Below are 26654 nucleotides of genomic sequence, written 5' to 3' on the forward strand. Positions count from 1 at the left end.
AGACTGTCCTACATGACTTTAGATGACAGCCTCCCCCATCAGACGATCAGATCCTCTTACTCTGTGTGTGTGTCAGTCTCAGCACAGTGAGTTCCTGGCACAGAGGAGGCACCCAATAAAGCACTGATGAATGAGCAAATAAAATAATGGTGAAAACAATCCTCTTAAATTCATCGTCCAACTCTGTGCATTTACCTGAAACCAGAGAATATGGGTTACAGAATAGACCTATTTCCTTAATGGACAAATAAGAGAGATCGGGGGACCAATGACACCTAGCATCACCGTATCATTTTATTTAAGACACAGATGCATAAACTACATAGAAACACTTCTGTAAACACATACCCATATGATTTAGTCAATTTGTGAATCTAATAATGTGAAGAAATAAGAATTCGTACCATCAGGCTCATTCTCCTGGAAGCTCCGGGTACTGGGGAGAATATTACATGACAAAACTTAAGTATATTTTCTGAAAGGCAAGATGATCCCAACAATCCCCTCATCAATGGAAAGGACCTTTGCATTATTGAAATGGGCCCTAAATGTGAGGCAGTTAACAGGTTTTGTGCACGTGTGAAAAAAAAAATGATGCTATTATACATTTTGGACTAACATCAAAGCACGCATCTGTCGCACTGTTCTTTTCGGGTTTGTCATATGGAAGGCTCTTTGAAAATTGTAATGAGATGCAAACTTACCCCAATGCCCCCTTCTCTACTAATATATAAAGGATGGCTTTGACTCCCTGGGGACCAAAGCTCTTATGGGAACTGCTGAGGACGATGCCTGGCATTCTGCAGTCCTGTGTCTGATGATACAACCCCTAGCTACCTCTTCCTCTCTCGGGAGGTGTTTGCTCACCCGCCAAATGAATAGGCTGGACTAGAGCAGAGGTCAGCAAACCTTTCTGGTAAAGAGTGAAAGAGTAAATATTTTTGGCTTTGAATCACATGGTCTGTGTTGCAACTTCTTAACTCTGTCATCGTAGTGTGGAAGCAGTTTCCAAATTGGTAAACAAACAGCTATGCCTGTTTTTCAATAAAATTTTATTTACAAAAATGTTGGGCCAGATTTGACCAGTGGGTCAGAGTTGCAGATGCCTGGATTAGTTAAATTGTAGGATCCTTTTTAGCTTTTTCCAGCCATGGTGTTCAGTTTCAATCATTCTTTCAGAGATCAGAATTCAGGGACAGCTGAGAAAAAAGAGGAGCACACTTTAACGATTCCTGGGCTGGATGAGATTACTGTTTGACTTATCTTTTCACTTGGAATCTTTTAACTTTGTAGCATAATGCCCCTATTATATTTAGCAATTAGAGTGCCATCGCAAAGTAAAATGTAAAACCATTATTCCTTGAAAAGAGAAAAGGCTTGCAGTATGAAATGATGCATGCAAGGAGTGTGGGTGATAATTTACTCATATAATCATTTCTATTTCAGTTCTACGGCAAGTATTTCTGGAGATGGCTCACACGGCAAGGAGATCTTTAAAGATGTGCACACCATAATTAACCTTTTTATATTCTCTGATAGAAATATCAATAGTTTTTTCTCTGTTAGCAGTTTTAGCTTTACTTGTGGTCTATGGAATGGTTTGAATTAAAGAATGACGATTATAAGAGGAAAAAAAAAACCTTTATCCCTTGGGTTTAAAACAAAACATGCATATTCTTCCTGTTATTTTTATTTCATGGTTAAGTTATAGACAGCGAGCACTTCTATTTCTTTCTCCTCCCTGGCAGAGGAGATTAGATGACTAGCTGGCTAGTACTGCGATTCTCTGAGTGTGGTCTCTGGACCGGCAGTATCCTTATCAGCATCAGCATCCTTAGGAACTCGTGAGGAATGCTAATCCTCCAGACCTACTGCAGGAGAGACTCTGAGGGTGGGGTCCATCAATCTTTGTTTTAACATGCCCTCCCAGTGATGCTCATGCCCGATCAAGTTGGAAAACCACTGTATAGAAGATCACTTTCTAGAAACCCAAGTTAAAGGGAAGAACTAACCTCATGCCAACAGCAGAATGACCCTGGAATTGGCACATTCAGAAGGTGCAGAATAGAAGCAGTAAGGTTCTACCTGTATATTACAAGAAGAAAAGGGGCTGAGAAAGAAAAACAATAAGGAAGGAGAGAGAGAGAATTTGGATGAGTAGGAAGAACTAGAAGACCCCAGGGGTTCCACGTGCAGCTGTGGCTAAGCTCGTAGACAGGACCATCGCCCCTAGTCTCTAAATCATCCATTCAGCAGCCCTCACCATGATTTATGGGTGAGGACTGTGCTCAGAGACAGGGACATGGGAGTGAAGATACTCTCCCTGTCTGCAAAATGAAAAGAAATGACTCTCTTGAGAATTTACAAGTAACTAATAGTCACAGTCAAAGGGAGAAGCTGGATGACAGGAGACTAGAGACAGGATGGAGGAAACAAAGATAAAAGATAAGACGTAAAGATAGTGAGCATTAGACAATTTTATTTGTATAAGAACATGTAGGAATCTGTCCTTTTAATTTCTCCAGTTATTCAATGGCAAGTTCTGTTTTGATTTGGAGATACAGATAGATCCCTGACAGTCTATTCCCTCACTACTCCACTGAACAGGAAAGGCAAAACTGCAACTAAAAGCCTTCCCTTCCCTTATGATGCTTACAGGTGGCAAAAGGCAAAAGTAATGCAGAGGTGTAGACCATTAAGCTATGTATGGTCAGAAACAGAATGATCTTATATTAACATGACCTAGTCATTCTTCTAGTTCTGTGGCATAGTATTAATCTTAGAGCCTCATCTTAAAGTCATCTTTGGGTCCACGAGGACAGTGTTATAAATGAAACTATGTTACTGAAAAATAACATCAAGTCAAACATCACAATGCTTTTATTTTATTTAATTTTTTAATTTTTGGGGGGAGGGAAGGTAATTAGGTTTAGTTACTTATTTTTTGGATGAGGTTCTCAGTGCTTTTAGAATGTGGATGATTTCTAAAATCTCGTCAGACTGAAATGATAACGACTTTATCATTTTAGTGAAATAATATGTATGTTTGTTATTGTTATAAAAAATTCAAGCTATATAGAAAGGTACAAAGAAAGAAGTAATTTCCCAAAGTATAGATTATTAACATTTGGTGAACAGAATGTATAAATACAAATAGAAGGACAGATAATAAGATATGATTTCAGAAAGGGGATCATATGGTACATTCTATTTTTTAAAACAAAGTTTCTATTCTGGTATAATTTTAGATTTACAGAATCATTGCAAGGATAGTACAGAGTATTACCCAGCTTCCTCTACTGTTAACATCTTAACATTACCATGGGACATTTAACACAACTAAGAAGCCAGCATTGGTATACTACTATTAGACGGTTTGAATTTCACCAGTTTTTCCAGTAATGTTTTCTTCCTGTTCCAATATTCAGATTGCATTTAGTTGTCAGGTATTGTATGAGTTGGAATTTTCCAGAGAAGCAGAACAAATAGGGTGTGTGTGTGTGTGTGTGTATGTGTAGAGAAGAAAGAGAGAGAGACAGAGAGATTGACTGATTATAAGGAATTGGCTTACATGATTTTGGAGGCTAAGAAGTCCCAAGGTCTGCAATCAGCGTGCTAGAGACCCAGGGGGACCAATGTATAGCTCCACACTGAAAACCAGCAGGCTGCAGCCCCAGGAAGGCCAAAAGGATGTTTCAGTTCACATCCAACTGGGGGAAAAAAATCAATGACCTAGCTCAAAGCAGTTAAGCAAGAGGAGTTCCTCCTTACTCAGCCTTTTTGTTCTAGTTGTGTCTTCAGTTGATTGGATGAGGCCCACCCAAATTAGGAAGGGCAATCTGTTTTGCCCAGTCTACCCACTCAAACGTTCATTTCATCCAGAAACACCTCCACAGACATACCCAGAATAACAGTTGACCAAAAGTCTGGGCATCTGTGGCCCAGTCCAGTTGATACACAAAATTAACCATCACAGGTGTACATACCATTTTTAATACATTGATTTTTATTAAAATTCTTTACAATTTATTAACCTTTAATTCAACTTGCCAGATCATTTCTGAAGTGATACCCTTGCCTTAAAATTCTCACAGTAAACAGACAGCTCACTAGATGCCCCTACTCATCCGTTCAGCTGGATACTTTCCATGAGTCAACTGTGACTGAACCCAAACTTTTGAAATCCTATAACAATTAAATTTTATGAAAACTGATAAAATATCAAGGCAAAAAGAATGAATCATTGCTTCTATAAAGAATGAGTTGCATGTTAGAAAGACTAGGTAAATGTAAGGTAATTGAAAATTTGCTTTCAAGTTAGGTGTGAACATGACAATGGTAAAATATTGGGAGGTGGAGGGGGATATAGGGGGCTGCTTCACTCAGATTCTTTGCCAAATGTTTTTCAGATCTTGTTTCATTGAAAAGAAATTGAAACTGAAAATCGTGAAGAGTACATTATTGGTGTAGTTCATGCAAAAAAGATGGCCAGGGGGAATTCCAATCAGGGGACCACTCTCAAAGAAAAGCTCATGGCCTCAAATCAAAAGATGGGCAAATGACTACATATATGGTTTATGTTAATATAAAATATGCAGTTGGGGGACATGAAAAAGTTCTGAAGATAAAAAGTGATAGTTGCACAACAATGTGAATATATTAGTGTTATAGAACAATGCACTTAAAATGGCTAATGTGGTCAATTTTATCTTATCTATATTTTATCATAATGAAAAATGAAATATGCAAAGTAGGTATGTTTATTTTTTCAGATCCCGTGTTTCAACAAATAATTTTTTAAATTTAGAAAGGGCTGCATTAGAAAAGTGGGCATATTCTGTAATACATTTACTTTTATTTCAATTTGAGAAAAGGAAGGGACACCAACATGAAACTGAATGATTTTCAGGTAAATGATCCCTTTTGAAATTTTTAAATCAAGGGATTTTTAATTCTCCAATATTGCTCTAAATTTAAGAGAAAAAAAATAGTATGCAAAACTTTAAGAGGTTAGAGGAGTGTTTCTCCGTCCAAGGTAGTACAAAATCCTTAGGATGCTTTTAGAAATGCCTGGACACATTTTTTGATGGTCCCAGTAACTGAAGTGATTCTGGTGTTTAGTGCCTGGGTTCCAGAGATGCTCACCATCTTACAATGCACAGGACTGTCCTCATATTAAAGACATGCCCATACCCCAGATTACAAGTTCGTTCCCATGGTGACAAAAACTGAGGTAGAATGAGTACATTTTTAAAATTATGTTTTCATTTTGCATAATATCTGTTGACTCCCTTAAGAAATGTGAGGAAACAGACATCTATTGACTTTCTTCCACCTCTCTCCTTCTAACCCTATTTTTGTTTATTTTTGTTTTTCTTTAAAGTACTTGGGTTTATAACATTTATATCCTTTCCTGAAGCCATCATTCAAACAGTTGTTTACTCTTGATTCTATTTTAAATAATTTGGTGCCCTAGCTTCTCCATGTCTGCACTCTTTACTATGATTCATCTGCTTGGTTGCCTCAAGTTTGTCATACAGTTGTTTTTAATTAATTAATTTTTTTAATCCCAAGAAATGCTCATGAATTTTGATTCCTTTACGATCTTCATGCTTACTATCTATCTGTTGCCTTTATCCTAGGAGGATAACTTGATTGTGTTTGAAACTTTCAAATCATGCATTCATTTCCTGAATACATTGTAGACACTGCTGCAGTCTTTGGTTTTGAGGGTGGTATGGGGAAGTCTGGGGTCCATCTGGTTTCCTCCTTTATTCCTGACTTACCTTTTGTTGTTAAAGCCTTATTATCAATTTAAAGGTTTTAAAATTGTATATATACTCAAAATAATGTAATAAATATTTGATATACTCAAAAGATTAAATACAAAATATGTAAATTATAAATAATCAAAATTAAGACTTTAAAATAATCACTCAACTCAAGAATTAAAACAAAAAAAAAAAATCACCAATATCATTGCATTTACCTATGGGTTCCTCCCCTGTTCTATTTCCTTCTCTTCTCCCTGAGGGAGAAGCTCTCTTGTATGTTTATCCTTCCTTTGCAATATTCTAAATAGTTTCATCATATATGTATATATCCATAAATAATACATTATTCAATTTTGCTTGTTTTTGAGTTAGATAAAAGTGGTTTCATACATATGATATATATGTGTGTAGTATATATATGTAATCTTTTGGAGCTTTAAAATTTAAGTCCATATTTCTAAAAAATTCATCCTGTCATTTGTGTCAACATAGAGCAATCATTTTGAATAACATTATTAATATAAAGTTTACATACCATAAATTTCACCCATTAAAATATACAGTGCAACATCTTTCAGTTTATTTACAGAGTTGTACGACCATCACCATCTTCTAATTTTAGAGTATTCTCATCACCTCCCAAAGAAGCCTTGTACCTATTAGCAATCACTCCCAATCCCTTCCTCCCCTGATTCTTCAGACTATAATTGTCTCACCATCACTGATCTGTGATATCATTTCTATTATTTATAAAGTTTCCATATATGTTTGGGTGTATTCTGTTTCCTTCTGTCACTCTCCATTTGTCAATTTTTCTAACTCTCTGCCAAAACCACACAGTCTTAATTATTATAGCTTTATAGAAGGTCTTCATACTTGGTACAAATTGTCACACTCAGCTCTTTAGGAGACTCAGTTTTTTCTTAGCCTTTTGCTCTTCCATACATATTTTAGAATTAGCTTGTGCGTTCCATGAAAATTCTTGCTGGGATTTTAAATCTATGGGCCAATATGAGAGAATAGGCATCTCTACAGTATTAAGTATTGCTATTCATATACATGGTATATCTTTTCACTTATTTAGGTCTCTAATGATTTTCAGTGAAGTTTTATTTTCTTTATACCAATCTTGTATACCTTTTGTTAGATTTATTCCCAGACATCTTATGTTTTTGTTACAATTTATAAATTGTACCTTTTATATAATAAGTGTTTATGGTCATTGTTTGGAAAGGCAATACGTTTTTATATATTGGTCTTAGAGCCAGCCACTTTATTAAACTCTTTAATTATTACTAATAAATTGTTTTTAGTTTGTGGGTTTCTGTGTATATAATCATAGTACCTGCAACTAATGATGGGTCTGTTCCTTTCTAGTCTTTAAGATTTTATTTGCTTTTCTTATCTTATTGTCTGGCTAGAGCTCTCAGTTTTAGCAATGATCAAAACATGATAGTGGGCTAAACTGTTTCTGATTTCAAATAGGGTGCTTTTAACTTTTTATCATTAAGAACGATGTTTACTGACGTTTTGGTAGATACCTTCATTCATGTAAAGAAAATTCTCTGCTACTCCAAGTTGCTAAGACTTTTTATGTTGAATCAATGGCTAACATTATCTAATACTTCCTGTTTCTGTTGAGATTATATATGGATTTTGCCTTTAATCTATTATAGTGGATCACAATTCTAGATTTTCTAATGTTCAACTACTCCAGCATTCCTGGGATAAATCCAACTAGGTCATGATAGATAAACTTTTTTTTTTAACCCCAGTGGATTTGGTAATATTTTGTTTAGGTTCTTGAATAAGATTGATCTATAATTTCTATTCTCAAATTGTACTTGTCTATTTTTGGTGCCCACGTTATGCAGAATGATTTAGAGAGTATTTTTTATTTTTTCTAATCATTGTGTAAGTCTGTAAAAGAAAATTAGCTGTGGAATGTTTAGTAATTTCACCTATAAAATTACATGGGCCTGGTCTTTGCTTGTAGGAATATTTCAAACTATTGATTCAATTGCTTTAATGGTTTTAGGACTATTTATTTAAGTTTTATAGTTCTCATGTCAGTCTTGGCAAGTTATCTTTTTCTGACGATTTCATTTTATGTAGGTTTTCAAATTCATTGGCATAAAATTGCTCATGTTATTTTCTTTTTAATCTGTGCTGTATCTATATTTATGTTCTCTTTTTAGTCCTCACATTACTCGTACTCTCCTTTTTTCTCAGTCTTGCCAAAGGATTGTGTATTTCATTAGTCTTTTCCAAAGGCTACCTTTAACTTTATTGATCTTTCTATTGTACTTTTGTTATTGATTTCATTGAATTCTATTCCTATCTTCTTTGTTTCTCTTATTTTCTTTGAGTTTGTTCCTTTTTCCTTTGTCAATACTTAAGACGGATGCTTAATTCATTTTCAGACTTCTTTCTTTTCCAATGTAAGCATTATGGCTGACAGATTTCCCTCAAAAATACTAGTTTTGACATGTTTTGTTCTCTTTGTAATTTAGCTTTAAGTATTTAAAATTTAATTATGATTTCTCAATAAACGGGTAAGTATTCCATTTCCAAAAATGTGAAAACTTTAAAAGTATTTTTTTGCTTTAGACTTTTATAATAATTGAATTCATCAAAGAATAACTATCTTTCTAAGGAATAAACTTTAGATTCAAAGTTCCGTTAGGGTGAGCCTATTGATAAACTCTCAGTTTTTATTTAACTACAAATGTCTTTATTTCACTCTAAGGTTTGATAGTTAATAACTATTTCCTCTCAACATGGAATATATTATTCCATTGCCTTCTGTTTTCTGTTATTACTGTGGAGCAGTCTGCGGTCCATGAAATAATCATTTCTTTGTTATAACTTTTCTCTCTGGCTGCTTTAAAAATGTTTCTCTTTGTCTTACAGAGTCACTATGATGTGACATCTAGGCATTGAGTTTCTTTTTTATTCACCCTGCTTGGGAATATTGTGCTTTCTAAAATTGTAGATTAACAGCTTTCAGAATTTCTGGAGGTTTTTCAGCTATTATCACTCCTTGATTAGTTTTATTCTCTCTATGGCTCTGATTTGATATGTTAGACATTCTCATTTTATCTTCAATATTTTAAATTGTTCTCATATTTCCCAGTCCTTTTGTTTTCCAGGTTATATTCTGGTTCATTTATTTATTCTTGTCTTCAAGTTCATTAATTTTCTTTCAGATGTGACTAATTTGCTTTTTAAATGTTTTGTTTTTTTCTTTCAATATTATAATATTTTATATTTAGATGTTCCATTTACTTATTTTTCAGAAGTGCCTGATCTTTCCTGATAGTTTTCTGTTGCTTGCTCTTTCTTTTGCTTCTATGCTTTAGTTCTTTAAGTACTTCATAAGCAGCTATTCTATGTCTGACAGTTCTATAGATGGTCTGCCTCCTCATCTGCGTGGTGGTCTTAGTTGTGAGCTAATATTTGCCTGAGGATAAGCTGTGGGAATCTAATGGGATAGACTCTAAGATGCACTCCTAGGGTGATCTGGTTTGTTTCTGCTAGGAACTGGCAAGACTACCAACCTGGGGTCACTTAAGCTCTCTTTGAAAGTCTTGCCTTAATGCCGAATCTCAGGTTCATTTCCCCTTGCTTGCTATGGACTCTCAGTTCAGTATCCGAATTGCAATGTATAGCATCCTACTGGAATTTTCTCTCAGGATAACACAGTTCCTCTCCTTTGCTTCTTGCTCAGCACATTTATCCGCTCACTGCTCCAAGCTCTAGTGTTGTTTCTTTTTACTTGAGGGGTAGGGGAAAGGAGGATTGGGCTTGGAGATTATTTTACTTACTTCCAGGGAGTACAGCAACAAACCAAAATGTTTTACTTAGGATCTAACTGGCTTCCAGGAGAGAGTGTTCTGTCTGCCATTGTTGCTAGAAGTGAAGTTCTATTCTTAATCTGTGAAGTTAATAAATAAGACACATGTGCTGACCATTCTGTCTCAGTTTTCCTAACACAAGTTACCCTATTTATGATTTAAAGGGTCAAGTATAATTATTGTTTACTTTTCAGTTTGTAAGTAAAGAGACCCCAAAAGGCTAAATGACTTACCCAATTCATGATAAAGGGGAACTAGAAGCTATGTTTTTTGTCTAATCCAGTAGACTTTTCAATAATTCCTACTACTCGTTAGGCCGGATTTTAGAAGACATGTTGTCTTAAATTCCACCTGTAATGGTTTATATTACAACAAAATCTACAATTTAATTTTTATGTTTATGCATACGCTAGATACATATATACATGTTTAATCACATATACATAAATAAATACATAATAAATAGAAATTATTATAACTACAATTTAATATATAGACAGGCATGACTATAAGGAAAATATCTTGGGAACACAAAAGGGAGCTACAGAATGCTAACCTTGTCTCTCTCTAAGAAGCATGGCCTTTAAGATCAAAATAATTGTACACATAGACCATTTGGTTTTACTTCCCCACAAAAGCAAATAATTTCTGGTCAAGATTATAATGACTTGGATTAGCTATGTTCATCCATACTACACTATGTCTCAAGTAGTTTTTAAAATAATCTCTCCCTTGAGTTAACTCATAGGTTGAAATTATAAATTATTGAATATACCAATGAAGAAAAAAACTGGGATTCCTTGTGGGCTCATCAATAGAGTGCAGGAAGTCTGTCAACATAAACAGTCACTAGCAGAGCACAAAATTAATAATACAGCCCAGGGAGAGCAAGGAGGGAGAGCTCGAGTGACTTCAGCTTTAGGGAAGCCTGCTATCGGAGAACCTGAGAGGAAAGGATTAGAAATGCACCCTCTGACACACCAGCGTTCCAACAAAGTTACGAGTGCTGCTAGACGTGGCCTTGGGATTGCTTAAACCCTTTCTGATAGTTTCTATTTTATTAGTTTTGTTTTAGGAGAAGTAACTTTAAAGCTAAAATTATTGGGTTAATGTCCTAAACATCACTTTAGATATTTTGAGGGTCGGGGGTGGAACAACACTTTTCTTAAGTTCTTTTTAGATGACTTGGCCATAGAAATCATTATCTATTCATTTTAAAAAGCATTCATAGATTGTTTTCCTCCCTGGGACATTTTAACATCTTTAATTTTTATATCCATGTTAACCCTGCAAGGGAAGATAGTGTACCTACACATTTTTTCTTTTGACTTTCTCCCCCATTCAGGTTTTAACTCTCCACCCCCTCCCCCAAAATCTCCTGGCATGTAGCTCTTCTTATAAAAAGCAAGTATTGTTTTAGTCAAATGTGACACTAGTTTGAATAGAGTTCTGCTGAGGTATTTTCTTTGCGGGAACTGTGAACCTTTTAAAAATCTCTATTGCTAAGATTGTCCACAGCTGCTAGTACTCTTGAAAAACACTAACAGATGAAGATGTTTATGAATTTAATGGGTGAGCACTGAGACCTGGAGTTGGGGTGGCAGAGCCTGCATCACCCCTTAACTTGTGGGAGACACCGAGATAAGTCAGTTTGGAGGGAAGGGGGCACAGAAAGAAGGTGGTTTCACCAAGCCAAGTCTGTAACTGGCATTCCCAGAGTCAACTGCTAATTTTTTTCTTTCCAGTTTTATTGAGATATAATTGACATCAGCACCATATAAGTTTAAGATATTCAGCATAATGAATTGACTTACATATACATCATGAAATCATTACCACAGTAAGTTTAGTGAACATCCATCATTTCATATAGATACTAAATTAATTAAATAGAAAAAAAATTTTTTCTTGTGATGAGAACTCAGAATGTACTCTATTAACACCTCGACTTCAAATTTTTTGATAAATGATTATTAACAGATCACTCGGGACCTTTGTTTCTTCTTTTCAACTTCTACCTTTTATATAATAGCATGGAACACTGTAGAAGATAAATTATTTATGTTATACATACTTTTAAGTCTCCTATAAAGTTTAAGAGTGACAGTACTGCTTTATTTCACTGTCCTGAAATTTCTAACAAAGCCACCCCCTAGGGGACTGGTCTCCGTATCTGGGTGTAAAGGGGTAAGCCATCAAATTTGCTGCGCCTGGAGGGCTGTAAAGAGAGGTATCCTCAACTTAAACATCCTTTGCACTCTAAGTTGCCAGTAGTACCGTTATTTTCTAATAGCAGTGATAGTTTCACTTGTTAAGGAAATCAGCCAGTTCTGACTTAACAGTGGGAGAGCTTGATGTCTAATGACACAGGAGATTGTTTCAGATTGCCTGGAGAGATGTCCCTAAGTCTCTCGACAGAGTCAGAAGGTGGGGCAGTGAGAGAGGCTGGTTACACCTGGAGCCCGGGGAAAGCAGGCGACAGTTGGCATTTTCTCAGGAGAGCCGGTTTGCTCATTATTTCAGTGTTTGTGCTAGTGAACACATTCAAAGAGAAATTAATTTCCCTTTTGGATTACTTAGGATATTATTTTTAATGCTGAAATTTTCCACATCACCCTCGGCCACATTGTTTTTTGTCCAGAATGATTGAGTAAAGAAAAAAAGTCACATGGTTGTTTCTAATAGCACATAAAAATAGACTTTGAGAGACTTTATTTCCTGTGATTTTCCTGGTAGACATTCTTAATGATGAGCTTTCTTGAAAGGAAAAAAAGTGAAATAAAAGCATTTAGTGTTAGGTATTAAAATGAAAATGAAGTGTTTTACTGGGAGGAGAGGCTGAAGCTCTCCTCAGAGCATCTGTAGCATGAAAATCCACCTACTGTTGCCTAAAAAATTCAGAACGGCTAAAACCTAGAGCTTGCTAAACAAGAATAAGCTTTGGAATATTCAGATCATTGTGGATCTGCCTAAAGCCCTGACTGTCTATTTTACATCTGTCACCCCAAATCTGGTCTGGTGAAGGCAGGGACAAAAGGCCTTTCTTACCCTATCCAGCTGCTCCCAGTCTTGCCAGAGCATCTCTGGGCTGTGCCTACAGTCCAGGAGGCAAGCCGGAGGAGCATGAAATCACCCAGTTTCTACTTCCTCTTCTTACCACTCCCCATTCTGTCATGGCATCCAATTCTGTGTGGCCGTGCAGTTCCCCTCTGCCAACTCTGCACATGGGCAGCCTCTAGAGAAGAGCACATTCCAAGCTGCCAAACACTCAGTGTCCCTTCCTCAGCACCAAACTCTTCGATGATTTTGCAAGCAGGCAATACTTGGGGAAATTTTGTTGTCACTTCCTTAGGAAGGGCTCACTAGGATAGGTTTTGAATGTCCTTACAAGGAGCTGTGTGTAAGATAAGTTTAATGAAGGTTTTAAGAACTCTGGTTTAGTACTATGTATTGTTGTATATGAGGGAATTTTAAAAAAAGGTTCTGAGGAAAGAGATTAATCTTAAAAATAAGACAGAATGAAGCCAGGGTAGATTTAGGGAAATCGTGGGGATTTGAGAAGTGGCAGTAAAATTGCCTTTTGATTAGGATTTGTGGTATTTAGCTTTTTTTGGACTTTCTCCATGTTTAAGGTTAAATGAGAAAGTAGCAACCTAGGAAAGCAAATGGATCTTTACTCTTGGAATGGCAAATAAACTTCTTCCTCCTTTGAAACTGAGAACCAGCAGGCAAAGATCATTGTTACTAGAGAGAACTGTAAGAATATATGGCTTTCTAGAAACTTCTTCAAAGAGCTTCAGATGGACAAGCCCTGGAAGGCTTTATATTTAAGTTGGGTTTCTACTTACTCCCAGAGAGACACTAAGTTTAGATTACAGTAACTGAAAGTAGCTAAATGTTAGTGAGGTACTTAACTGCGCCTAGATACGTGTATTTATTTAGTTCTAGATCTACATGTGACTTTTTTTTTTTTAAAGTGTGTTTAAAATGTGGAGTGTAGGTTTTATTATGACTTATTTATTTATTTTTTTGAAAATCAGATTATCTATCTTTTTATTGATGTAGTCAGTTACAATGTGTCAACTTGTGTACAGCACAATGTCCCAGTCATGCATATATATACATGTAATCATTTGTACATATACACATATATTCATCATATTATATATATACGTATACTATATACATATATTATATATACATACATTTGTCATATTCTTTTCATTAAAGGTTATTATAAGATATTGAACATAGTTCCCTGTGCTATACAGAAGAATCTTTTTAAAAAATCTATTTTTATATATAGTGGCTAACATTAGTAAATCTCAAACTCCCAAATTTATGCCTTCCCACCCACTTCCCCCAGTAACCATAAGATTGTTTACTATGTCTGCAAGTCTGTTTCTGTTTTGTAGATGAGTTCATAGTGTCCTTTCTTTTCTTTTTTTAAGATTCCAAATAGGAGTGATATCATATGGTATTTTTCTTTCTCTTTCTGGGTTACTTTACTTAGAATGAAAATCTCTAGGTCCATCCATGTTGCTGCAAATGGCATTATTTTATTCTTTTAATGGTTGAGTACCATTCCATTGTATAATTATACCACAACTTCTTTATCCAGTCATCTGTCAATGGACATTTAGGTTGCTTCCATGTCTTGGTTATTGTATATAGTGCTGCTATGAACACTGGGGTGTGTGTATCTTTTTAAATTTAAGTTCCTTCCAGATATAGGCCCAGGAGTGGGGTTGCTGGATCATATGGTAAGTCAATTTTTAGCTTTTCGAGGAATCTCCATACTGTTTTCCATAATAGCTGCACCAAACTACATTACCACCAGCAAAATAGGAGGGTTCCCTTTTCTCCACATCCTCTCCAGTACTTATTGTTCATGGACTTTTGAATGATGGCCATTCTGACTGGTGTGAGGTGATAACTCACTGTAGTTTTGATTTGCATTTCACTGTAATTGGCAATATTGAGCATTTTTTCCTGTGCCTATTGGCCATTTGCATGTCTTCAATGGAGAATTGCCTGGTTTTTTGCCCATTTTATGATTCGGTTGGTTGTTTTTTGTTTTTTTTTTGTTTTTTTTTTTTTTGGTTACTAAGTTGTATGAGCTGTTTATATATTCTGGAAATAAATTGTCAGTTGCATCATTTGCAAATATTTTCTCCCATTCTGTAGGTTGTTGTTTTCTTTCGCTTATGGTTTCCTTTGCTGTGCAAAAGCTTGTAAGTTTAATTAGGTCCCATTTGTTTATTTTTGCTCTTATTTCTATTGCCTGGGTAGACTGCCCTAGGAGAACATTGCTAAGTTTTATGTCAGAGAATATTTTGCCTGTGTTTTCTTCTAGGAGATTTATCATGTCTTGTCTTATATTTAAGTCTTTAAGCCATTTTGAGTTTATTTTTGTGATGGTGTGAAGGAGTAGTCTAGCTTCGTTGATTTACGTGTGTCTGACCAGTTTTCCCAACACCACTTGCTGAAGAGACTGTCTTTTCTCCATTGTATATTCTTGTCTCCTTTGTCAAAGATTAACTGACCCTAGGTCTGTGGGTTTATTTCTGGGCTCTCTATTCTATTCCATTGATCCATATGTCTGTTTTTATGCCAATACCATGCTGTTTTGATTACTGTAGCTCAGTAGTATTGTCTGAAGTCTGGGATGATTATTCCTCTAGCTTCTTTCTTTTTCTTCAGTACTGCTTTGGCAATACTGGGTCTTTTGAGATTCCATATAAATTTTAGGATTCTTTGTTCTAGTTCTGTGAAAAATGTCCTGGGTAGTTTGATAGGGATCGCATTAAATCTGTAGATTTGCCTTGGGTAGTAAGGACATTTTAATGATATTGATTCTTCCAACCCAAAAGCATGGGATATCTTTCCATTTCTTTAAGTAATCTTTAATTTCCTTAATCAATGTTTTGTAGTTCTCCATGTGTAAGTCTTTCACCTCCTAGGTCAGATTTATTCCTAGGTGTTTTATTGTTTTGGATGTGATTTTAAAGGGGATTGTTTTTTTATTTTCTTTTCCTGCTAATTCATTGTTAGTGTAAAGAAATGCAACTGATTTTTGTATGTTAATCTTGTATCCTGCTACCTTGCCGAATTCTTTTATCAGCTCTAGTAGTTTTTGTGTGGAGCTTTTAGGGTTTTCTATGTGTAGTATCATGTCATCCACATATAGTGACAATTTTACCTCTTCTCTTTAATTTGGATCCCTTTTATTTCTTTTTTTATTTTTTTGCCTGATGGCTGTGGCTAGGACTTCCAAGACTATGTTGAATAGAAATGGTGAGAGTGGTATCCTTGTCTTGTTCCAGATTTTAGGGGGAAGGCTTTCAGTTTATTACCATTGAGTATTATGTTGGATGTAGGTTTGTCATAAAAAGCTTTTATTATGTTGAGATATGTTCCCTTTACAGCCACTTTGGTAAGAGTTTTTATCATAAATGAGTGTTGAATTTTATCAAATGCTTTTTCTGCATCTATTGAGATGATTGTGTGGTTTTTGTCCTTTCTTTTGTGGATGTGGTGTATCACATTGATTGATTTGCATTTGTTGAACCATCCTTGTGTCCCTGGGATGAATCCAACTTAATCACGGCATATGTGCTGGTTTTTTTTTTTTTTCAATGCGCTGTTGGATTCTGTTTTCTAATATTTAGTTGAGGATTTTTGCATCTATATTCATCAGTGATGTTGACCTGTAATTTTCTTTTTTGGTAGTGTCTTTGTCTGGTTTTGGTGTCAGGGTGATGGTGGCTTCACAGAATGAGTTTGGGAGTACTCCTTCCTTTTGAACCTTTTGGAAAAGTTTGAGAAGGATGGGTATGAGTTCTTTATATGTTTGGTAGAATTCCCCAGTGAAGCCATCTGGTCCTAGACTTTCATTTGCAGGGAGTTTTGGGGTTTGTTTTTGGTTTTTTGGGTTTTTTTTTTAGCTAATTGTATGTCATTTTAGTGATCGGTCTGTTCAAGTGGTCTATTTCTTCTTAACTCAGTCTTGGTGGACTGTATGTTTCCAGAAACTTGTCCATTTCCTTTAGGTTACCTAATTTGTTTCCATATAGTTGTTCTATGTGACTTTTAATTAAAATAGAATATTCTTTTATATTTGTACTTATTTGATACAATGAAAAAGTTTTATAGGAGAAAATAATTATTGTTCTTTGGCTAGGCTATTACCATGCTATAGGAAATCCTAACCAGAATGATGCTACCTGGGCACTGGCATCCACCAGGCAGAATTCATATCATCTGACACACTATGCAATTTAAGATATAGGAGTAAAGTGAACACTTGAAGGAGCATTTATTATTACATTTATTGAAGAGATATTTCCTGAGCATCTCAGTTCTTTCTACTGAATCCCAAAGGCCAGTAGCAGAGATATGAGAATTCCTTACCATAGCCAAGAAACCAAAAGGGATAGATAAATCTAGACAAAAAGTTTCATCCCAGGGTCTAAAGAAACCTATCTCAAATCTTATGAAATTTCAGTTTGGGGCAGCATATTTTTTTTCTTCAATATTAATCATCTCCAACCTTACTCTGCCTTAGAATAAAGGAGGTAATGCAGAAAGAAAAAAAAAAGAACCAGAAATTCCAGAGTAAATGAAATGCTTGAACACAATCATGCAAAATCCAGGAAACCAAAAATTAATGTTTTCCTATAAAGGATGGAGGATGACTAGTTGGGCTATTAAATGGTACTGGAGGATGAGGAAAGGGCCATAAGGAGGATTTATTGTTGTTGAGAGCGCTTTTGCCTAGCATTTCATGACTTCTGTGCTTTCAACTTTATAGTCAGACAATTCCACTCCTGCAGTTAAAAAATATTTTTTAAAGCTGATATGTGATAACATTAATACTACAAGGGGTTGGGAGAAGAGGTGGATTAGGTTTATTTGAAGGAAAATGATGTTTCCAAAGAGATGAATATACATATTCAATTATGTTTTTGAGATGATGGCTAAAAGGCAGTAAGATTTCCAAGTCCAATAGTTGGGACAAGCAACAATTTCAAGTCAAATGCTGGGAGGATTTGTACCAGTCACCTCTAGCAAGAAGGAATTCTTTAAGGAATCTGGGACAGTGTCAGAGGAGATAAGTCCAAGTCCTAGCTATGAACGTTTTGTAAGATTATTCTGTGACTCTTGCTGTGTTGGAATTAATAGCAGTCCCCTGAGCCAAAATTTAGTCTAGAATATGTGCCTTTCTAGCAAATAAAAAGGTTAGTAGTTGTTATAGTGATTTTAAACGAGTAAGGTCAGTATAAAAGTGACTACTGTAATCTGTGAGCCATTTGCTTTACAGCCAGATGAAATCATAAATATAAAATAAAGCTATGGATTATTTTATTGTATCTCCATAATGTTAACATCTCACATATATTTTAACACCTTGGAAAAAGTGTCAAAAATACAGGGTTCAGAAAGGATTACATATCCCTTCTCCCAACACCATCTACAGCTTTAGTAACTCAAATAAGAAATCCTAACTAAATAGTAAACTTATTTTCAGATAAGAGATTTTAAAAATGGAAACAACAGTTACTTTTAAAAGTCATCTAGTTTCCATCTCTACCTGACCCATTATAAAAAGCAACTATTCTCTGAACACTCAGTTATCCAAAATCAATAGACAACTGAATTGTGTAGCCAGGGGTATAGCTAGTCCTGCATAGAAACCACCTACTTCAGATACCCAGGCAACAATGGGTACCCACTTTCCTAAGGCCATCAGTCAGCATTACATTGTTAAGGTGCATTTTAAATGGATACATTTCAGAGAATAACAAAGAAACAAACAATTGTTATTTTTTCAAATATTTACTAAGTGTTAAGCACAAAACAAAGGGTTTTTAAATTAATAGGAAAGATCCTATGGCCAGTGGATCAAATGTAAACTCTGAGTAGGGACTGTGCCTTATTCTGCCTTGCACAGAATAGATACACATGAATGAGTTAATTTGATCTCCATAATCTCATGAGTAGAGAGAGGCAGGTTCTGCTTCCTAACTTGTTAAAGTAAGATGTTGATAAATGGATGGTAAGTGACTTGTCAAAAGTGGTGGACAGCATCAGCTCTAGGAAGGAGTATCAGGGAGACAGGGTCCAGTGGTGCCCTCTCCTACATGGCATTAGGCAAGTCTTTGTGCTTGGCAAGAACCGTGGTTTGTTTCAGAACATGTAGAGTCACTCCTGGCCTACTCTCCTGAGCCAACCACTGATTGAAGAGGAACCTTTTAGATCACTTTGATTTGAGCCAGTCCATTATCATAGTACTGTCTATTTTCCTATCAGAAAAAAATTGCTTTGCTAAAGATTATTTACAGATAGTATTGCCAGTAGTTGCCGCATATTTGCCACTTACTACAGGCTACGCTTTCTGCTAAGCCGTTGACATATAGTATCTCCTTTAATTCTCAGCTCAATACTATGAAATAAACATTATGCCCATTTCAAAGATAAGAAAATGGAGGCTCAATGAGGTCATATAACTTGTCCAACATCAAGGAACTAGATCTATTGAATTTCATGGCTTGTAAACTTGTTTACCTCAGATACTTACTTAGTATTCTGTGATGTGAGTAATCAGCTGATGATGCAAACACATTTTAATACTATGAGTGTATTTCTAGACACTTTTATTTCTTAGAGAAGATATTACAGAGATGCCTCTGAATAATGAAGACATGAAGAAAAGAGGGGAATTTCACTTGTTGGAAAGGCGTATTTCAAAGACACACATGTGATGATAAAAAGAGACAAACATAAACATGTGTTACATTCATGAATAGAGAGACATGAAAGTGAATTGACTGGGGTAACTGGTGGCTGCAGCAGCAGCCAAAGGGATGCATCTGCTGAAAACACCCAGCAGCACTTCTAAAATTCACTCACCATTCACATTCTAGAGACCTCACATCATCTCATTTTTGGTAATGGTATTTCTTACCTTTTCTGAAAAATATTCCTTGCTCCATCTAGTTCCTTAGGCTAAAGCAGTGTTTTTCAACCTTTTAAAAATTATTATTATTGCTTCCTCAAAGAGAAAAAAATAATTTAAATATTCCCTTATAGAAAAATTAAATACTGAAAACAAGATGTTGAGGAGGGCTGAGTTTTGGAGGGCCACGAACCATTTAATATCTAAGATATCTCTGCTTTCCCAAGAAACAAGTTGCGCTGTTAGAATGTTTGGGTTATAAAGCTACTTGATCCCTCCTCCTCCATCACATACCTTCCATCATTACTTCTAAACTGCAAGGGGTTATGGCTAAATAACAAGTGTTCAGGACAAGCATGTGTATAGTCAGCACAGCATCTCGTGGGTGTCTCATTAACTCAGTATATGGCAAGTTAGTCCAGTTGAGCCATACTTCCTGTTCACTACAAGGCCGTTTGTTCAACTGCATAGGCTGCTCAGAAGGATGGCTAAGAGGAAAGTCTGTAAAGTCAGATGTCTGGGTTTGTACCTCAGCTCCACCACTTCCCAGCAAGAAAACTTTGGCCAGTCATCTAACCCAGTGGTCCTCAACTGGGGGCAACTTTGTGTTCTCCTCCCTGAAGAATTTGGCAATGTCTGGAGACAACTTTTTTTTTTTTTTTTAACATTTTAAAATTGAGTCATAGTCATTTTACAATGTTGTGTCAAATTCCAATGTAGAGCACAATTTTCAGTTATTCATGAACACACATATATTCAGTCACGTTTTTTTTCACTGTGAGATCTTGTATATATTTCGCTGTGCTATACAGTATAATCTTGCATATCTATTCTGCATATGCCTGTCAGTATCTAAAAATTTTGAAACCCCAGTCTGTCCCTTCCCACCCCCACCCCCTTGGCAACAAGTTTGTATTCTATTTCTATGAGTCTGTTTCTGTTTTGTATTTACGTTCTTTTTTTTTTTTTTTTTTTAGATTCCACATATGAGCAATCTCATATGGTATTTTTCTTTCTCTTTCTGGCTTACTTCACTTAGAATGACATTCTCCAGGGACATCCATGTTGTTGCAAATGGTGTTACGTTGTCGTTTTTATGACTGAATAGTATTCCATTTTATAAATATATCACATCTTCTTTATCCAGTCATCTGTTGATGGACATTTAGGCTGTTTCCATGTGTTGGCTATTGTAAATAGTGCTGCTATGAATACTGGGGTGCAGGTATCTTTTTTTGAAGAAGGGTTCCTTCTGGATATATGCCCAGGAGCGGGATTCCTGGGTCATATGGTAAGTCTATTCCTAGTCTTTTGAGGAATCTCCATACTGTTTTCTCACAGTGGCTGCACCAAACTGCATTCTCACCAGCAGTGTAGGAGGGTTCCCTTTCTCCACAGCCTCTCCAGCATTTGTCATTTGTGGACTTGTGAATGATGGCCATCCTGACTGGTATGAGGTGATACCTCAATGTAGTTTTGATTTGCATTTCTCTGGTAATTAGTGATATTGAGCATTTTTCATGTGCCTATTGATCATTTGTATTTCTTCCTTGGAGAATTGCTTGTTTATGTCTTCTGCCCATTTTTGGATTGGGTTGTTTTTTTTTTCTTATTAAGTTGTATGAGCTGCTTATATATTCTGGAGATCAAACCTTTGTTGGTTTTATCATTTGCAAAAATTTTCTCCCATTCCATAGGTAGTCGTTTTGTTTTACTTATGTTTTCCTTTGCTGGGCAGAAGCTTGTAAGTTTAATTAGGTCCCATTTGTTTATTCTTGCTTTTATTTCTATTGCTTGGGTAGACTGCCCTCGGAGAACATTTTTGAGATGTATGTGAGATGATGTTTTGCCTATATTTTCTTCTAGGAGGTTTATTGTATCTTGTCTTATGTTTAAGTCTTTGATCCATTATGAGTTTATTTTTGTGTATGGTGTAAGGGAGTTTTCTAGCTTCACTGATTTACATGCTGCTGTCCAGTTGGAGACCACATTTGATTGTCACAACAGGGAGGTGGGAGACTACTGTTACCTAATGGACAGAGACCAGGGATGCTGCTAAACTTCCTACAGTGCACAGAACAGCCCTCACAACAAAGAACTACCCAGTCCAAAATGTCAACTGACAGGTTGGGAAATTGATTTAACCTCTCTGTTGCTCATTTAAATTATTGTGCCAGATGGTGTTCATTCCTTAAACATACATTTCCAATCCACCTCTTTGTTGCCTCCACTGAAGAGGCTAGAAAAGCTAAATACTTATTTTGCCAGCCTCCCTTGCCTTGGAGCTAGGGATAGCTCTAATGAGCACAGTTCTGCCTGGTTAGATGTAAGTGGAAATTTATTAGGGGCATAAGGAAACCTTTGTTTTTCCTGATACAAGATTAGACTTGTAACATCCCCTTCTTTTCTTCTTCCTACCTCAAATGTAGAAGCAATAGATAGAGTTGCAGCTACCATCTTGCTATCATTAGGGAAAGGCAAGAGATACAAAGAGAGGATGACCTAGACATCACTGAGACCATGAACCAAGGCCATATTACCCTCCTATACTTCTTGTTATGTTAGAATATGTAACTCCTATTTGTTTAAACATTCCTGATATACTCAAATTTCAAATTATATTAATAATAGGGTTTTTCCACTAATTTTTTATTGTGGTCAAATATAAAATGTGCCATTTTAACCATTTTAAAGTGTACAAGTCAGTGGCATCAATTACATTCACAGTGCTGTGCAACCATCACCACTATCTATTCACAGAAATTTTCAACACCCCAAATAAAAACTTTGTGCTTATTAAGCAATAACTGCCATCCACCTTCTCCTCAACCTAAAGTCTCTGGTAACCTCTAATCTACTTGCTGTTTTTGTGAATTTGTCTATTCTAGATGGTTCATGTAAGTATAATAATATAATCCTTATCCATAAGGCATATTTCACTCAGTATAATGTTTTCAAGATTCATCCATATTGTAGTATATATCAGAACTTCATTCTTTTTCATAGCTGAATGATATTCCATTGGAATATTTTGTTTATTCATTCATCTCTTGATGGGTGCTTGGGTCCACCTTGGCAATGACAGTTTTGAAAGATTAAATAAAATCATATACATGAAGTACAGTGCTTGGTACCTAAGGAGAACTTAGTACATGTAAGCTAAAATGATTACTGCTGTCACTACATACCATCCAGCCACATCCACCCTGTCAACTGTCTTTCATTCCAAAGGGGAATGTAGTAGTATGTGTGTGCACTGGCATAAAACTAGGATCAGAACCTACTGTACGATTCAAAGCAAATGATACTCATTAGTCTGTGACCATATGCAGGTGTGATGAACAACAAAGCACTTTCATTTATCCATTCATCCTTCCATGCATCCATCCATTCAGAGTTTATTGAGTATATCCTATGGGATAAAGTCTATGCTTCAAACCTAAGCTGAAGTGACACATAATTTGTTAAAAAAAAAAAAAACACAACACAAAGAAGAAAAGGAGGTGCTTAATAGACATTTCTGGTGGTGATGAAATATTTCTATACTGCCATGAGCTTCACAGTTTTCTCTAGGACTGGGCTGAGTTATTTCTCCAAAGTTATCAATGAACCAAGTACGTGTCTTAAGAAGTTCCCATCCTGCTAAGTGCCTTCTAAACTGATTCATACATGTTGCTGACTCTCATCCTTTGCACCTAATGTTTCATTGACAAAGGTACAAAATGAAAACTCCATGTAGTGACTGTCACGGCTGGTCCAGGAAGAATGCTATTTACTAAGTGAGAAAAACAAACTTCTACCTCCAAGTAACAGGGATAGGCAGAGAGTTGAGATCTATGCACAGGAGGCCAACGTTTTAGCTGGTGGGAGATACGTTGTGGGGAGAGGGTCTGGTGTAGGAAGGGTGCCTGTACTGCAGAACACATTAAAACAGAGAGCGGGAAAGGAATGAAGAGGAGGAAAGGATAACATTCTGAGAACAGTGGTGACAGCAAATCTTACTTTGGCATTGAAGGTCTTTTAGATGAGTGTGGATGGTCAACACTTAAGATCCAACTACTGGAAGGTTTGGAAGTGAGGTATTCATGGAGCATCTGCTATGTGCAATGTGCTTTATAGTATCAGTTGCTCTGATGTAGCTTACAATTTATTTAAGGAGTCAAGATTCATTACACAGTATCTTTAGAAAGGAAGTGGAAAAAACAGAAAATCAGAATGCCACTGGAGTTCTGAATTGCTACGTGAACCACACACTTAGAGAACATTCATGTGGGAGCTAGAAACTGAACTGCCGTTAGAAGTGGGTGAACTGCATGGAAGCAGAAGAGAAGATGGAAAGAGGAAATGCCATCAATAGAGGAGCGATATGGCACTGGAAAGGAGGTGGGGGCTGAGCAGGGAGTATAGAGGCTGGTCTGACTGGGCCCCTGTGGGCAGTAAGGGTCAGTGGGAGAGTAGAGCCAAAAAAGAGACAGGTCCTAAGGAGCTTACTATTCCAGGCTCATCACAGGATAACACAGCTCCATTTCTAAGTGCTGTAGATTCTCGTTCTGTTCCACTACTCCCACCCCTGCCCATTTCTCCCCTGTCCTGTTATGTTTCATATCACACATTCTAGGCAAGGGGAATATATACTCATTTTTCAAAAAAAATAAACTAGCTCCCAACAAATCCTCTTGGGTTGCTCCAGATAACCACCACACACCCTCCCCGTCACATCCTGACATGATTTTCATTGACACTGGCTCACTTACCTGGCATCTCCTGATGATCAAACCAGTCTCTGGCGGTCAACCTGATACTGTTACGGTGAGCAGCTCTTTCATACTCTGCAGTGAAAAGCGGCAAGGGCAGAGCCTTTTGGGCCTCCTGTTCTGTCAAGAGCCGGGTACATTTCTGGCACTTTGTACTTAACAAGTGTGACAAAGCAGGCCCAGGTCGTAGGATATCACATCTGCTGTCCTTCAGCACAACAAAGCCAGCAAGCCCGGTGTTCTCCGACCTGCGGGTAGTGATGGATGGCACTGGGAAATGAGACTCTTATCACTCAGTACATGAGAAAAGAAGCAGTGCCTCGAGTGTATCTGCATGAACACTGGGAAAGCCCGAATGGAAATAACCCACACCCAGGGGACTCCTGCGTTACTCAACAAGGGTTTGATTCCTACCATCACTCTCTGATAGGTGTACATTGCCAAGTGTAGAAACTTAGGGTCATTTAAAACTCCTAAGGTGGTCCACCTAGGATGAATAGAGAGAGTTTCAGCAGATAGTCTTTCAAGTAGGAGCAAAAGAGAAACTGTTGACCCTTGATACTCATTTCACACAATGTTTTAATCAAGAATAGAAAGGTAATGAAAATTAAGAACTTCTCTCAAATTTAGTTTGGGAGACTATTTTTGCTGAAAAACTTGTCTGTTGAAAGATTTTATTACTTTTTGATGTTACAAGGCATTTGCATGTTATTTAGACAACAAAAATGCAGAATTTTGTTAACCAGCATAACAGGGATTTTTTTTTTTTCTTTTTATAGACTACATGAAAGATTAAAAAGATTGGCTACTGTTACTTTCTCCTTCTGTTGAAAATGATGTATATGTTCATCTTTGCATCTAGGGAGAAGGGAGTATCCATGAAAATGGGAAGTTGAGAGTCTGCAGTAATTAATATAGTGACCACACTGGTTAGAAATGTGATTGACTGATTTTATACAAAATTATTATAATCCATTACAGAAATTAAAAAGTTGAATTCATGCAGCAAACTGGCAACCAAATGAATGGGCCAATTAAAGAATATTTTAGAATCTGCTTCAACTGCATAAAAAATCAACATAAGTGTCTTCCTTCCTCAGATAATTATGTTTTTCCTCAAAAGTAAAATGAGCTTATCCTTCACAAATGTGGACCACTACCAAAAGGGTTAATATTTCCAAATCCTTCAGTAAGGTTAAGTCACGTAAAAACAAAAAACAAAATGCCACAGTCCATTAAAAAAAATAGGCATTCCATTTTTATGGTATATATTTGAATCTACACAAATCTATGATTTAAAAAGAGCTGTGTAATTTAATTAGCTTGAACCAATGCTGATTTAATAGAAGAACATTCCTGCCCTTGGTGCAAGTTATAACAGGTGCATTCACAGTCACTTACATCCCCAGATTTAATCTAAAGACTTAATAAACACCGTCTAAAAGGTTATAGTAAATACAAAATATAGTAAATACAAAATTTTAAGATTTATTACATTTTATATTTAATACTAATAGGTACTGTTTTAGTACTGATACAGCTAACCAAACCAAAGGCACACATCTACTTTAGAAAAATATAAGAAGCTAAATTATTTAGGATACAAGCTAAGTTTGGGAGCATTAAGGAAACATAGCATATTCTGGTACAAACCTCTAACGTGTTGCCTAAAGGCTTCCAACATGACTCAAAGGCAAATTCTAACAGGAACGAACGCAGCTTCTGCAGGGTGCATACTACTATTAAAAAATGTCTCTTCTTCCATCACAGTGTGTGTTTTGCAAGGACAGTTTCATTTTTTTTAGCCCATTTTGTAAGCTAGATCTCTTGTGCTTTTTTTTTTCCTGTTTTATGCAACTTGTTAACTAGTGACTAATGAAAATAACGTTTTTGCCTTGTTGCTGCGTATGTGTCATGTGGTGTGGTTTTGCACTTAAAAGATGCTCTAGTTTTAAGTGTTCACAAAAAGCCTCTTTCGGTACTTGTCACACTGCTTTTAGTGAGTCTCACCAGTGGTTTTACATCTGCAGAGCGCTGAGGGCTCGGCTGACTTTCAAGAGGATTTGAAATTGCTTTGTATCATGATCTTACATCTCACATTCACTATATTCCATAAAGTATACCATAAAAAATCTTTTATGACCAGAAAACAAACAAACAACAAAACAAACAAAAGAAGAAGAGATGAAGTTAGACAGGCAGTTGGGGGCCCCTGTTTGCCTGAAAGTGCTTCAGTTCTTTAGCAGATGCTGGAGAGCTGTTGAGGGCTTTAATCTGTTTTTTTTAGTAAGTTCTTTTTGGCTTTTGGATA

At 36.2% G+C, this 26654-nt stretch overlaps 2 long non-coding RNA genes across 6 annotated transcripts in view; one reads left to right on the plus strand and one right to left on the minus strand.

Moving 5' to 3' along the window:
• The window catches only part of LOC105088706 (uncharacterized), a 149582-nt gene that overhangs the window by 51330 nt on the left and 71598 nt on the right, over positions 1 to 26654 (plus strand). The gene's annotated exons all lie outside the window — the stretch shown is intronic.
• On the minus strand, positions 1036 to 26200 carry LOC135321693 (uncharacterized). The gene is made up of 3 exons (XR_010381679.1): positions 25997 to 26200; positions 24344 to 24591; positions 1036 to 1199 (listed from the first exon to the last, which is right to left on the minus strand). It is a non-coding gene; the product is annotated as an uncharacterized LOC135321693 (long non-coding RNA).

This window comes from Camelus dromedarius, chromosome 7 (assembly GCF_036321535.1).
Source record: "Camelus dromedarius isolate mCamDro1 chromosome 7, mCamDro1.pat, whole genome shotgun sequence".
In the NCBI taxonomy this organism is placed as follows: domain Eukaryota; kingdom Metazoa; phylum Chordata; class Mammalia; order Artiodactyla; family Camelidae; genus Camelus; species Camelus dromedarius.